At 43.2% G+C, this 16,147-nt stretch overlaps 1 long non-coding RNA gene across 2 annotated transcripts in view; it reads left to right on the top strand.

Annotated features, from left to right (window-relative positions):
- The window catches only part of LOC112448484 (uncharacterized), an 18,762-nt gene extending 2,615 nt beyond the window's left edge, over positions 1-16,147 (top strand). For both annotated transcript variants that reach the window (XR_003036860.2, XR_009496215.1), the window contains exons 3-5: positions 3,776-3,849; positions 12,663-12,781; positions 14,605-16,147. This is a non-coding gene — a long non-coding RNA (uncharacterized lncRNA). The remainder of the gene's footprint in view (positions 1-3,775; positions 3,850-12,662; positions 12,782-14,604) is intronic.

Raw genomic sequence — 16,147 nt, 5'->3', positions numbered from 1 at the left:
TCGGGAGCTGAAACTGAATTCTTCCAACAAATAGAGAGCTTGGAAGAGAAATCTAAGCTGTGGATGAGATTTCAACCCTGGCCAACACCTTGATTTCACTATTATCAGAGGACACAGCCAACTCATACGTGGACTCCAGACCCATGCAAGAAAGATTTCTATTGTTTGAAGACACTAAGTTTGTGGTAATTTGTTATGTAGCAATGGAAAACTAGTACAATCAGTAAAGGATGTCTTCTTACATCCTTGAAGACAGAGGAAGATGTGAGATCTAAAGTCCTTTGAGAAGCTTTGGAAGCAAAAGAGCATCCTTGCCAGCTAGAGTAATTCAGTGAGTGGTGCTGAAATATAAAATCAAGCAAAGAAGCCTCCCCCTCTTCCTAAAAATCCCTGAGGTAGGGGTTAAAACCCATGTCTTCCCCTCTCATGAAGAAAGCTCAAGTAAGTGGTGCTGGCTGCCGGTCTCTGAGTTCTCCACCTAATAGGAGATTAGTGCAGAGGAGAGGATCCGGAGATGAAATTTACACCCTGGGAAGGTATCAACAGTGGGTTTCAGTCAAAGACAAGCCCTTCACTTGTGTCTCTTGAAACTTGGCAAATTTCTTCCCTGAAATTTACTCATTTCCTAGGACTTTATTTCATGTTGTGTGTGCATGCTAAGTCACTTCAGTTATGTCAGACTCATTGTGACTCTATGGACCATAGCCTGACAGGCTCCTCTGTCCATGGGATTCTCTCGGCAAGAATAGTGGAGTGGGTTGCCATTTCCTTCTCCAGGGGATCTTCCTGACCAAGGGACTGAACACATGTCTCTTACATCTCCTGCATTGGGGGCAGATTCTTTACCACCAGCGCCTCCTGGGAAGCCCTTTTGTGCTGTTACTTGCTACCAAAGGCACAGAAACAAGTTGCACTGTTCTGTGGTGCATTTTTTTAAAAAATAAAAGCACAACCAGTTTGCTTTTCCCCCAGAAGAGCCAATATTTGGTTTTTCTTTCTTCTTCTTTTAAAAACAATTTTGGAAGGGTGACACCAGTTTCTTTCAAACTGGTGAATCATATCAATGTTTAAATAATTTTAAAGGGTTCAGAGGGATTATTTCTTTAATACTGGGAATAATTAAGAGATTATATAATATCCACAGGAAAGACAAATAGCTTTAAAAAGAAAACCCTTCATCTCTTTTTCTGATACCATCTCAAGGGCCCTAAGTCTCTACTAAAAACAATAAAACAGTCTAAGTGAAAAAGTTATCTTTAAATTTCAGATCTCTAGTAGATTGTGCAATAGAATATTTTTTTCATCTCCCTAATTTTATTTATTTTTTCTTTTTAATTGAAGGATAATTGCTTAACAGTGTGTGTTGGTTTCTGCCATACATCAACATGAATCAGCCATAGGTGTACATATGTCCCCTCCCTCCCACTTCCAACCCCATCCCATCCCTCTAGGTTGCCACAGAGCACCAGTTTGAGCTCCCTGAAACATAAAGCAAATTCCTTCTGGCTACCTTATTTTACATAGATATTTCCAGATGTCTAAGCTGGGTTTAGAAAAGGCAGAGGAACCAGAGATCAAATTGCCAACATTCACTGGATCATAGAGAAAGCAAGGGAATTCCAGAAAAACACCTGTCTCTGTTTCACTGACTATGCTAAAGCCTTTGACTGTGTATATCACAACAAAATGTGGAAAATTTTTAGAGATGGGGATACCAGACCATGTAACCTACCTCCTGAGAAACCTGTATGCCAGTCAAGAAGCAACAGTTAGAACCTTGTATGGAACAACTGACTGGTTCAGGATTGAGAAAGGAGTACAATAAGGCTGTTTATTGTCACCCTGTTTATTTAACGTATACACAGAGCACATCATGAGAAATGTCAGGCTGGATAAGTTACAAGCTGGAATCAAGATTGTGGAGGGAAATATCAACAACCTCAGATAGGTGGATGATAACATTCTAAAGGCAGAAAGTGAAGAGGAACTAAAGAACTTTTAATGAGTGAAGAAGGAGAGTGAAAAAGCCAGCTTAAAGCTAAATGTTAAAAAAACAAAGATCTGGTCCCATTACTTCATAGGAAATAGAAGGGGAAAAGGTGGAAACAGTGACAGATTTCCTCTTCTTGGGCTCTAAAAAGCAGTGAAAGGAAAGACATCACTTTGCCAACAAAGATCCATACAGTCAAGGCTCTGGTCTTTCCAGTAGTCAGGTACGCTGTGAGAGCTGGACCATAAAAAAGGCAGAGTGCTGAAGAATTGATGCTTCAGAACTGTGGTGCTGGAGAAGTCTCTTGAGAGTCCCTTGGACAGCACGGTGATCAAACCAGTCAATCTTAAAGGAAATCAACCCCAAATACTCATTGGAAGGACTGGGGTTGAAGCTCTGATACTTTGGCCATCTCATGCAAAGAGATGACTAATTGGAAAAGACTCCGATGCTGGGAAAGATTGAAGGCAGAAGGGGAAAAAGGCAACAGAGGATGAGATGGTTGTACAGCATCACCAATGCAATGAACTTGGGCAAGCTCCTGGAGATGGTGAGGGACAGGGAAGCCTGGTATTCTGCAGTCCATGGGGTCGCAAAGAGTTGGACATGACTTGGCGACTTAACAACAATAGCAATCTATTTTACATATGGTAATGTATATGTTTCCATGCTACTCTCTCCATGCATCCCACCCTCTCAATAGAATATTAAGTGCTATTCTATTTTGTGAGCTGCTGTCATATCCACACGTGGAAACACATTTCAGATATAACAGCGATCTAATTTCATGTGACATGAGGAGTCCAGACAAAGGTGTGATTGCAGAGGATGGGGAAATTGCTTAGAGACCAAGTGACCAACCTTGAGCCCATCTTTAAAGGAAGGTTAATGTCCCATCAGTGATGAGGACTGAGAAGGAAGGGACCGCTGGTCCACGCAGGAAAAAGTTGGGAAGGTTAGAGGAGTCTAGGCATATTTGTGTAATATTAAGTGAACCAGTTATGTTGGAGGTGGAATTCATGGCAGGAAGTAGAGATGTCTGGAAAAGCAAGCAGCTATGGAAAGTTTTGGTTACTGAGTCTAGATCTTTCCTGTATGTAGTGGAAAGCCACTGAAGTCATTTGGATCCATCAAAAGCAAATGTTTTATGAAAATCCGTGTTTAGCTGTGTTTGTCTGAATTGATGGCAGGGAGCCGATGGGGAATTTACAGTGAAAGTGATAAAGACCTAGCCAAGGCAGTGGAAGGAGAGGAGAAGATAGCAATCAAAATACAATACACACACACACACAAATTCAAAAAGCATGGTGCCTCTCTAGGGAATCTACTGGCGTCACAAGCCTTCAAAGGTTTTGGCTGGGACCCTGTTTGTTTGGTGCAGCCAAGTGGCCTAGGCAAACTTCTTTCTCTTTGCAGAGAAATATAATCATACATGGGCTTATTCTGACATTTTTACAGAATTAGCTCATGCCTAATTGAGAATTTCAGAGATTAAAAATTAGCCACATCAGGAACAGAGCATGGTAATGGTGTGAAAGGCTGCTTCCTCCAGGGCAAGTGTGAGCCAAGATTTAAAGATGCTCTTTGGGTCCAAACTGATGCTGAGAGATGCTGCTTGGGCCCTAAGTTTCTATAGGCTTCCACATATCTTCTTACTCGGCTCCCTGCTAAGCCGTCAGTTTCTGGGTTTCCTGTTTCCTCCTCAAGAAGTCTGTGTGATCAGCCCTAATGTTAGTTTCATTTTAATCCCTGCCATTTTGACATTGTTCTTGCCTACATCTTCAGCAATCAGACTAAGGAGTCACCTACTGCTTAGGTGGATTGTACCTGGATTCTAGTGAAATGAAGAGACGCTAAAGGTAAGAGCTAATTATCTGTTGAATACTTACAATGTACCAGCCCCTCTTCTAGATGAACGTAAAGTGCTTAACAAGGTGTCTGGTACAGATGGGGCTCAAGCAACATTCACTTCTTTTCTCCCTGTTATTAAATTATAGAGAGGGCGTGAGATGGTGGGAAAAAAAAAAAAAGGAGCCAAAAGGGAGATGGGCAAGGAGAAGCCCTGTCTTGTCTGAATGCAACATGCAGGTAACCCCCACCCTCCTGGAGCAGGAGGAGAAGCTGCTCCTCACCAACCAGTTAGGAAGAAGAGAAGTCTTCCCCTCCCCCCGCACCTCAGAGCACCCAGCTCCCCTCTGAGCAAGGGCCAGCACTGAGGCCTGGGAGGAACTCAGAGGGATAACCCTGCTACTTTGCTACTTGCTGGCTGTCCTCTGTTCCCAAATCACCCTTCTGCTCAGAGGAAAGTGTCTTGGAAAATGAGCCCTCCTTTAGCTTAGCTTTTCTTCCTTTGTATAATAATAGGTTCTGATTTTTAAATTTTTTTAGAGAGGGTGATTAACACTTGCTTGAAGTATACTCCAAGGAGATCTAGGTCTGAAGAAGCTGGGACGTGGCTTCCTAGCAGAATTCTTCCTCTTTTGTGAGCCTGTAGATCCCATTGTCAGGGGCAGGATGTCTTTCTCCCAAAGTCCTCAAAATGACACACTCGTCACGCAGAAGACTGCTATGGCTCTAGTAATGTGAGAAGGGAACATATTCAGACTGAATCTTAGATGCTGATGCAGTAGAGAAAATAGAACCCATACGCAGAAGACCTGGATTCTAGTCTATGGTCTTACTGCTTTAAGAGAAAATCATGTCACCCTTTGAGTCCTGGTCTCCTTGTGTACCACCTAAGAACCACAAATCTTATCACAGTGTGGTAAGAATGGCAAGATAATCAGTACCCTTGCTGATGTTTAGTACCTGAGCTAATTCAATGGTTGGCCCCTGTTCTTCCTCACATTTTTATCTCCTTTCCCAAATTCAATACTCTGGTCTTACTTTTATGTAGAAAGAGAAGGTAAGTTCTTTCAAAGAGAAAAGGCAGCAAGGCAGAGGCAGAGGGAGGGAGATGTTCATCTTCCTTACGAAGGATTATCTCCTTGGCAGGTGGCCTCCTCTTCTCCCACTCTTTTTTTCTTTTTTTTTTTTTTAATATAATTGCACTCATCTCACATGCTAGTAAAGTAATGCTCAAAATTCTCCAAGCCAGGCTTCAGCAATATGTGAACTGTGAACTTCCTGATGTTCAAGCTGGTTTTAGAAAAGGCAGAGGAACCAGAGATCAAATTGCCAACATCTGCTGGATCATGGAAAAAGCAAGAGAGTTCCAGAAAAATATCTATTTCTGCTTTATTGACTATGCCAAAGCCTTTGACTGTGTGGATCACAATCAACTGTGGAAAATTCTGAAAGAGGTGGGAATACCAGACCACCTGACCTGCCTCTTGAGAAACTTTTATCCAGGTCAGGAAGCAACAGTTAGAACTGGACATGGAACAACAGACTGGTTCCAAATAGGAAAAGGGATACGTCAAGGCTGTGTATTGTCACCCTGCTTATTTAACTTATATACAGAGTACATCATGAGAAACGCTAGGCTGGAGGAAGCACAAGCTGGAATCAAGATTGCTGGGAGAAATATCAATAACCTCAGATATGCAGATGACACCACCCTTATGGCAGAAAGTGAAGAACTAAAGAGCCTCTTGATGAAAGTGAAAGAGGAGAGTGAAAAAGTTGGCTTAAAGCTCAACATTCAGAAAACTAAGATCATGGCATCTGGTCCCATCACTTCATGGCAAATAGATGTGGAAACAGTGGAAACAGCGTCAGACTTTATTTTTCTGGGCTCCAAAATCACTGCAGATGGTGATTGCAGCCATGAAATTAAAAGACGCTTACTCCTTAGAAGGAAAGTTATGACCAACCTAGATAGCATATTAAAAAGCAGAGACATTACTTTGCTAACAAAGGTCTGTCTAGCCAAGGCTATGGTTTTTCCAGTGGTCACATATGGATGTGAGAGTTGGACTATAAAGAAAACTGAGCACTGAAGAATTGATGCTTTTGAACTGTGGTGTTGGAGAAGACTCTTGAGAGTCCCTTGGACTGCAAGGAGATCCAACCAGTCCATCCTAAAGGAGATCAGTCCTGAATAATCATTGGAAGGACTGATTTTGAAGCTGAAACTCCAATACTTTGGCCACCTGATGTGAAGAGCTGACTCATTGGAAAAGACCCTGATGCTGGGAAAGATTGAGGGCAGGAGGAGAAGGGGATGACGGAGGATGAGATGGTTGTATGGCATTACCAACTCAGTGGACATGGGTTTGGGTGGACTCCAGGAGTTGGTGATGGACAGGGAGGCCTGGCATGCTGCGATTCATGGGGTCGCAAAGAGTCGGACACGACTGAGGGACTGAACTGAACTGAACTGAATATCTGATTCCATTCTTTTTCCATTTCAAGTACTACTTTGGAAACTCCCATGTCTTCACTTCCCTTTTGAGTTCTGGAACCCCAAACCAGGCTGTGTTCTCTAAGACTATATGTAGTGGACAAAAAGATTTCTATACAGAGTAATCTTGGCAGTTTGTCAAGTTCACAAAACTACAAGTAGTACTTTACATACTGTTTGATAGAAGTGCTTCGTGGTTGGTCCCCCTTAGAGGAGAGAAGCAATTAAAGATGTTTTCTAGAAAGGCAGAGCCCCAGAACAGGTGGGAAATGCTCTCTATGTATTGTGGTTTGGGGGCTAACAGGAGATCTTGAGAAAGAACTAAGTTTGGGTCCTAAATTTCTAGTCCACATTCCTGTTATTCCACTATACCGTGAGCTCTTTGAGGGCAGGGGTCAAGTTTTAGGCATTTTTGTTTCCCCAGGATATAGCACATAGGGGCATATAATCCAGGATATAGCACATAGGGGCATATAAATACATCTTTGCCAAGTGAACATGTGCAATGAATATCTAGCCAAATAAGGCAGAAAACTTGGAGCCACAGACTCTTGGGAGCTGGCACCACCAGACTAAGGTATATAGGATCCCCAAATACAAGTTCTATCAGTGGGCAGCTACCAGTGACATTCAGAGGAGCACCAACAATAAAAAAAAAAAGGATTCTATGTGTGCTACTAGACTTCTGGTTCCAACCAAATGGAGGAGACACATTGCACTCTCTCTCCCACTTATTACAATTAAACACTCTGAACAAGATACAAAAAAAAAAAAAAACAAGGCAATTAACTGAGGACTCTGAAAAGTAGGTAAAAGCAAAAAGTCTGGGGGAAAAATAAAAATACAATGAATGATCAATATGATAGAAGCCAGTTTCTTGAAATTTTTTTCCTGGATTTGACCTGTCCATGACTGCTGTACAGTTATGAAACTGCATGGCAGTCATGGACAGCAGCAGCTCCAAGAAACAGCCCATTTTTCCGGTCAAATGATCTGAAAAATTGAACCCAATAATCCAGAGAGTGGGAGAAAACCCTGTTCTTTTTTCTCATTTTTTTATTTTTTCAGTTCAGTTCAGTCGCTCAGTTGTGTCCGACTCTTTGTGACCCCATGAATCGCAGCACGCCAGGCCTCCCTGTCCATCACCAACTCCTGGAGTTCACTCAGACTCATGTCCATCGAGTCAGTGATGCCATCCAGCCATCTCATCCTCTGTCGTCCCCTTCTCCTCCTGCCCCCAATCCCTCCCAGCATCAGAGTCTTTTCCAATGAGTCAACTCTTTGCATGAGGTGGCCAAAGTATTGGAGTTTCAGCTTTAGCATCATTCCTTCCAAAGAAATCCCAGGGCTGATCTCCTTCTAGCTCAGCCTTAAGGCCAGATGCAGCTCCCAAACTGTCCTGCCACCACCATGCCAGCTGCTCAGGTACCTAAAAGCCCTGAGAGAAAACCTCTACCTCTGGATTGAGGAACTCAGAAAAATCCACATAATCCTATGATGGAAAGAGTATGAGAGTAGTCCTCATTTTTTCTCTTGTCACTTTGTTGTGATTTTAAGAAGACCCAGAGTCTCATTACATACCATACAAAATGTCCAGATTGCAATCTAAAATTACCCAACGTGGTAAGAAGCAGAAAAATCTGACCATTTATCAAGGAAAAGACAAGATAATGTTGTAATTACTAGAAAAAATTTAAAGCAGCTATTATAACCATCCTTCATGATGTAAAGGCAAACACTTTTGTAAAGAATGGAATGCTAGAACTTCTCAGTAAAAAATCAAAAACAATTTTTTAAAAAGTAAAAGAACCAAATGGAAATTTTAAAACTGGGAAATACATGAAATAAAAATTCACTTGATAGGTTTAATACAGAAGGCAAAAGACAGAAGAAAGTGTCAGTAGGCTGAAAGAGATAAATAGAAATTATTCAATCTGAAGAACAGAGAGAAAATGTTTGCAAAATAATGAATAGAACCTCAGGAATCTGTGGGAAGATATCAGATGGTCTAACATCCATGTCTTTGGCGTTCTCAAGAAAGAGGTTGGTAGAGAAAAAATATTTGGAAAAATAATAGCTGAAGATGTCCCCAATTTGGTGAAAGGCAGAAATTTACAGACTCTCCACAAACAGGATAAACTTAAAACTGAACATCCCTTCCTACCATCTTACCCACCAACGCCCTCCTTCTCGCCTGCCTAGACCCTAAACACATCTAGATTTCTTGACCCTGGTGTCAGGGAAGGAGCACATAAATATAAGACACTTGGGAGATGATTAATCCTGGCTCACTGACTCAAGTGTGAGACCCAGGAAAAACTAGGTCCCCTGACTAGTCCTCAGTTCCTCATCTGGAAAATCTCAAGTTTGAGCTAAATGGTCTCCTAGTTTCCCTTCCAGCTCTAAGATATCCATTAGCAGTTCTTATGTAGACTTTTCTATTCAAAAATAACATTATTTATCAAACCCAATACTGTGAAACAAGAGACCATTGTCCTCCCACAAATTTTGCACCCTTTGTAATGACTGAAAGGCATTGACTGTAATGGAGATGCTCATTGAACAGAACCAAAAATGGAGTTTCAAAGCAACCAGAATCGAGGTCGACTTTCCCCAGCAGCTTGCTAACAGAACATCTCAAGCACTATGGAAAGGCTGGAATTCATTGCAAAGGAAAGGAAACGCCATAGAAAATATTCACTTTCAATAATTTCATTTCAAACATCAGCTTTTTCAGATGCCAAAAAGTGGAATGTCCCCATTGCCTTGGATTCCCAGGGTAACATCAAGTCTGTCAGAAAACATTTAATTTACCACGTCTGTAAACACAGTGATAATACCACTGATGTAGCATCTTACAGTTAGTAGAATAGGTCTCATTTCACACATTTTATCATTTCATCCTCACAACCACCACCTTCTCAGGTAGTTGAGAGCAGTCACCTCCTGTTTTCTCAGAGAAACCAGTCTGAGAGGTTTTACCCCAGACCATCCAGCACTAAGCCGGAGAAAGAGCCAACAGTCTGGCACCCAATTCTGTGCTCTTTTCCCACACCAACAATCAGAGGCCCGGGGTAATGCCAGAGTCAAGCTGTGAGCTACAGCTACTGGGAGCAGGGCCAGTTACTCTACTTTAGGAGGGCAGGATGTAGTAGATTAGATCCTCTGGGCTCATTCCTCCCAAGAGGAACACAGTGTTGAGAGTCAGCTCCAAGATATGCTGTCCCTTTCCCATCCTCTCATTTGCCTCCAGCCAGGCCGTTTGGCTGGGGAGGCTCTCTGGTATGAGACACACAGAGTTCTCCATCCCCCCACCCTGCATATGAAGGCTCTTTTGCAAAAGTCCTTTCTTCCCTCCCTCCAGTGCCTGTGAACGTGCTTGCTAAATCAAGCAGACTTGGGGATTGGTGCTTGCTTCTTCAGGTTTTACCACTGAGGAGTTTTGAAGGGCTTTGTTGCGTGGCCTTGTCATCTGCTCCTCCTCACCATGGAATTCTGTCCCCTCGCATTCCTGCACATTCATTCAGCCTCCAGGCTGCATTGATGTGCTCAGAGGACTTCTTTCCCTCCCAGCATGAGCCATTTTCAGTTCATTTATTTCATTTCATTTTCAAGAAAAAAATACAAAGTAGTCTTCTTTGAGTGTGAATACTGAGTCATTGCACACTGTCATTTCAGAACAAAAAGAAGGACAAAAGGTGGGTAGGCTCATTTCATCTAGCAAAGGAATAGACCTCCTCTTCTTTGTTTTACCCTTAATGACTCATTCAATCTGAATCAAAGCTGAGTAGTCTTGGCTTTGGAATAGGAGGCTGGGTGGGGGAGGAGTGGGGTGCAGCGAGTTGGAGGAGTGGAGTATAGGCATCACATAAGCGGGGATCATGGGCCAAACCCCTGGAACCATATCCAGGAGACATGAAGAGAGCAGAGGAACTGAGAAAATAGAGTGGTTGAATGGCGCTATGCACAGCCCTTGCTCATCTCTGGTCCTGGTTCTTCCCTCTACAAAAACTTAAAAAGGCTCACATGAGGGGGCTGGGAAAGGACCTCAGGCACACAACTCTAATGTAACTATGTCCCTGGAATCTGTGTGCTTTCTACGTGGGCACTGGAGTCTGGATTCAGGAAATGAGGTTTGATGCTCACCTGTTTAGGAAACTGGACAGGTGGAGAGAGGAAGTTTTGGTAACAGACTTAGGTTTGGATCCCACCTCTGTCTCTTCTTGGCTATGTGACCTTGGAATAAGTAAACTGAGTCTCAGTGTTTTTGTTTGTAAAAAGGGAATAGTAGTACTTGTCTTGCTAAGCCCTTGTGAGGATAAAAATGTAACATTTGTGACATGCCTTAGCACAATGCTGCTGACGTTTTCTCTTGGACTTCCCTGACTCACAAACAGGACAGTGGGACAGAGGACAGTTTGGCTTGGTGGCTTTGGGCAGCCATTTAATCTCCCTCAATTTCTTCTTCAGTAAAAGGGATAATATGTGCTTCACAAGAGGATTGTAAGCATTAGAATTGATGGCATGAAGAGTCCGGCACAGTTCTAGGGCACTGTGGCTCCTCAAGTGGTTGTAATTATTTACCTTAGAGGTCACTGTCAGGGTCCAGTGCCCCTAGAAAGGGGTCCCTGGGAAGATTGCAGCAGCCCTTAGAACTAATATCAGAGGCTAGAGGCTGGACCAAGACAGGAGATACCAGCAGATTTTGAGACAGGGTAGATGGGATGAGGGTGCCATCAGCTGGAGCCAGTACCCAGAGGTGTGGGGCAGGGTGCTCAGAGGGCATGGTACCTGGCAGGACACTTGCCCCTATGGCCAGAGAGGCTGCTCCACACCCCTGGTTATGCAGCTGTGTCTTTCATAGTCTTGGGCTCAAGAGTCTTTCTGCTGGGTCCACAGGCCCTACTCAGAATGTAGGCTGCCAGACAGGCTTCTTTAGGGGTTTAGAAATCGTAATGCAACACCCAGGCATAGCACCTCTAACCATGGGACCTGGGTCACTACAAAAACCCACAGGCATAAAAGCATTCCTTTGGGGGAAGGAGGACCTTTTGTCTTTTTTTCTGGTGGAAACTGGGATCTGTGGGATTTTGGTCATGCTGGGTTGTCTAATGATCCACAGACCCCTTGAGGTTCCAACACAAGGGGCCTTGGGATGCATGACGAACACTCTACCACTCTGAAAGAGCAATGAGATTCATCTCTCCAGTCCTTCCTTTCATCAAAAGTTTTAGTTGTACCCCCTGGAGGACCAGCTCTTTGTGGCTCTCCCAAGAAAACCACAACCAAACCATCTGCTTAAAAAAACACACAGTTCTATCTCAGTACTTCTACTTGCATCATTGTTCAGCCTGGAACATCCTCTCCGTTCATCAAAATCCTACCTGTACATAAGACCCAGCTCCAATCTCAACTCTTCCAAGAAGCCCTCTAATATCTTTTCAGCCCACAGCAGTTATTCTTACCTCTAAATACAGTCATGCAACCATTTTTTTTTTTCCTGGATAGCCCCCTATTCCATGGCTTTGTTAACATCTGCCTTTGTTTAACTTTTTTCTTTATGAATATTGGTTTCCTCTATCTTTCCTTGTGTCTTACTTCCAATAGTCACCAAAGACCATTGGTTGTGCCTCTCAGCAACATCTCAAATCTATCCACTTCCATCTACCTCTCAAGGCCATTTTCTGGTTCAGGCCACCATCATTGCAACAGCCTCCAAGTGGTCTCCCTACATCTAGACCTGGCCCTCCAATCCATTCTCTACCCTGAGGCTAGAGGACTCTCTAAGATACAACTATGCCACAAGCACTTGATCTCACTAGCATCAAGATAAAATATGAACTCTCTAACAGACCTTTCAAAGTCCAGCCCACCTTTCCAATCACATTTCTCAATATTCCCCACCCCTCTCTTCCACCACCATCACGGAGGCCTGTCTTACTCTGGTCATGATAAATCCTTCTCAGCTCCTCAGGCATACTTCTTTGGACATTCTATCTGGATCACTCTTCCTTTCCACCCTCCATGCACCTCACACAGCACTCAGTCTTCGATCTTCAGGCCTCCTCTTCAATGTTATCTCACCCACTAAGCCTTGACCCTCCCCCTAAAGCCCGGTCCAGGTGACATACCTGGAGTACCTTGTCCCCTCCCTCTCAGGGCACTTTTAATTCTGTTTTGTCGTTGCCTGCTCACTGGTCTGTGTCCTCCACTGGACTGTAAGCAGTTTCAGAGCAGGAAGCATGTCTGTACAGTTACTGTTGTATCCCCAGTCTTGGACCCAGCATCCACCTTTAGTAGAAGCTCAATACATAATTTTTTTAACAGATGAATGAAAAGAAGACTGAATCTGTACATCCACATCTTCAAGGGCAGCGACCATTTCTTATGCTTCTCTTCAGGACCTCGTTCAGGACCCTGTGCATTCTAGGTACAAAGGAAAGGAGGTAATTATTTGCTGTGAGCGAAAAAGTCTCGTTATTTAAATAGCACACTCCTCCATTTCGTGAAGTTTCCCCCTCTCAGATGGAAGGCTTTAACTACATGCCAGCAAGGATGCAGCTGACAACGTGGTGACCTAAATCTGCCTACAGGGGAACTGGACACGTAGCACCCCCAGCCAGGACTGGGAGACCCACAGAATTCAAGGCCTCTAGAAACCGAATGGGCCACTCCTCCACAGAGGAGCAGAAAAACCCTTGACAGAGTCCAGAAACTCACATTCTAGCCCTGGTTCCTTCCTTAATTATGGGACAACAGGCAAATTACTTCACCTCCCTGGAGTTCAGTTTCATCATTTGTAGAATGTAGAAAGGGGGAAGGGCTGATAATGTATCTTCACTTAGAACCCTGAATTATCATTCCATGAAAAACCATGTCACCACATTCTTACCTGAGGTGAAAAAGAATCAAGATGTTTCCAACCTAAAGATAAGGACACCCATACCATTTCAAACAAGGCGTTTTGTAATCATAATCTTATCTGTTGTATGAGGCTTTGAACTTGGTAGTGGGCTTTCATAACTTTCATTCTTTTAAGTAACTGACAGAGACAACCATATGGGTATGTCAGTATCTCTTCCCTCCCTCTTCCCTATCAACTTTATTAGAAATAGCAATATGCTCACTTATAAAGAATATTCCCCAACCTCCCTTACAGCTAGAATGACCATGTGACTGAAGTTCTAGCCAACAAAATGATATGAGCAGAAGTCGCATATAGCATCCAGAACGTATTCCTCAAGGGATAGAAGACACCTTTTGTGCTTTTTCTCCTCTCTTTTATGCTGGATGAATGAGAATGAGATGACTAGGACTTGGCAGCCACAGTGTACCATGAGGTGATGTGCTAAGAATGTTGGAGCAGGAAGACAAAAGGAGCATTTGTTCCTGACTTCTGGAGCCATCATCCCAGCTCTAGGCCAATTCTGTTGGATCTCTTTTCCATAAGAGAGAAATCATTCCTATCTTGTTTAAGATACTATTTTTATTTTCCTGTCACATGTAAACAAACCTAATCCTGATTGATAAAATGATCATCTGTTTTATGAAAGATCCTGTACTACGTACTGTAGGGAATGCAGAGGTACATAAGATTTAGACACAAGACTTAGGCAAGAAGGTTCTGTCTGGGTATGAAGGAAAAAAGAAGAAAGGTTTGGTTTTGCAGGTCCATGTGGGTATGAAAAGAATTTATGGGAGTCAAGACCAGAGAATGTAATGAAAGGAATTTGACTGCCAGGCCAAAGAGGTCAGATTTGATCCTATGACAGACAAGTAGATGACCTTGCCCCCATTGCAAACAAAGAAATCTGTGCCTAGGTTACAGGACTTGCCTAAGGCCACCCAGCCAGGGAGGGACAGAGTCAATCTCAATTCTCTTGACACTCAGTCTGGTGTTATCCTGCAATTCTGTTCTGCATTTGAAAGGATCTGGAGCAGCAAGAGTAGAAATGGAGGTTCTACACTCCGACATAGCCAGGGAGTTGGAGTGTGCACTGTTCCAGTCGCCTGCCCCCCCACCCTCCAGGACAGAACTTTGTGAATTGCCAAAAATCTAGGAGCCAGACCTACCTTTAAATCTGAGGACCCTTTCTGGGCCCCCTGATTAGCCACCTCTGTGTGGCTACCATGGCCAGGGTGCTCCTTTACTGTGTAGTAAGCCCCTCCCCGAATGTCAGGTACAGCTCTGCCTGCTCTTTATATATTATCTGATTACTCTCATTTATTTGAGCCTAATAAAGTTATAATGTCCATTCCTGTTTTACAGATGAAGATGAAGAAACAGAGGCTCAAGAAATAAAGTCGCCTATCCAATGTTGCTCAGTTGACGGCAAAGTTGAGGTAAAAAGCCATGTTTGTTCAACTCCATAGACCTGTTCTGAGCCCCACATTCTAACATCTCCCCAGTCTCTGCCAAAGCATGGAACAGTCTCCTGTTCCTGCTCAGATTCCAAGGACTTACCTGGTTTGATGGGTTGACCAGCACTAAGAATCTCCTGCCAGATTCCAGCTGTGCTCATTCCACCTGCATCAGGAACCGGCACCCCATCCAGGAGTCACACCATCATACTCTGCACCTGACCCTGTGTGGGTGAGGCATCTCCTGGAAGACAGTGGACCCACGGATGCCCAGTCCTCTGTGAGGGCTCTCAATTTTGTCTGGTCATGGAGCAGGGATATCGGAGTCCTCCCATTCTAGGTTCTAGAGTTCACAAATTCCAGCAAGCTGTTTCATGGGATCAGGGACACTTCGTTCTTTGCGTCCATCCTGTGACTGTCATGGTTAGAATGCATTTGTTCTGATTTGCACTGACATTCAGTCAATAAACAACTGGTCATTGGAACTGAATCTCCTATCACTGCCAGCATTTGCAAAGCTGAGTTTCATTTTGCTGATCATCCAGTGTGTGTCTCTCCAGTAATGTGGTATGTCCAGTGTTCCAACATGAACCGCATATTCCCCTAAGCTGACCACCCTGGCTTTCTTCTGGAAATTCCACCGGAAACACCCTGAGATACTGTAGCCTGCAAAGCTGAAGGCAACGGATAGACCTTGGTCCTTCTACATCCACTGCCTAAGTGTGAGGGACAAGCCCTATGCCAGGCTTTGCCCTAGCCATCACATGTCTACCCTGTTCTTGTCTTGCACAACCTCCCTTTCCTCTGTCCAAACAGTTGCTGTTTCTTTCCAAGCTCAGTCTACGATTCTCACCCCTATACATGCTCCCCTAATCAGGCTGAAGACAGAATATGCTCACCTTATTTTACTATGACTAGATATATCAGGGATATATCAGACTTAGCCTAAGTCTAGCAGATTTTAATAGTTATTAATAGAATATTCGTTCTTTTCCTTATAAACACTATAGTCAATATTCTTGTTCTCTCATGTACCACTTAAAGTATCTGAAATCAGACATGAAAGAGTAATTTAAATTTGTTGAAGACAAAGCTTTCTCTTTATTTTATTTTTTAAAATGTTTATTTTATTTTGGAATATAGCTGATTAGCAATATTGTGGTAGTTTCAGGTGTACAGCAAAGTGATGCAGTTACACATATACGTGTATCTATTCTTTTTTCATTTAGGTTATTACAGAGTATTGAGCAGTGTTCCCTGTGCTATATGGTAGGTCCTTGTTGGTTATCTATTTTAAATACAGCAGTGTGTACATGTCAATCCCAAACTCCCAGTCTATCCTTCCCCTCTGCCCATACCCCCAGTATCTATAAATTCATTCTCTGTGAATCTGTTTTTGTTTAAGTTCATTTGTATTGTTTTAAATTAAATACCACATAAGAATGATTTCA

Source organism: Bos taurus, chromosome 10 (genome assembly GCF_002263795.3).
Source record: "Bos taurus isolate L1 Dominette 01449 registration number 42190680 breed Hereford chromosome 10, ARS-UCD2.0, whole genome shotgun sequence".
In the NCBI taxonomy this organism is placed as follows: Eukaryota; Metazoa; Chordata; class Mammalia; order Artiodactyla; family Bovidae; genus Bos; species Bos taurus.
This window is presented reverse-complemented; position numbering and strand designations above follow the sequence as displayed.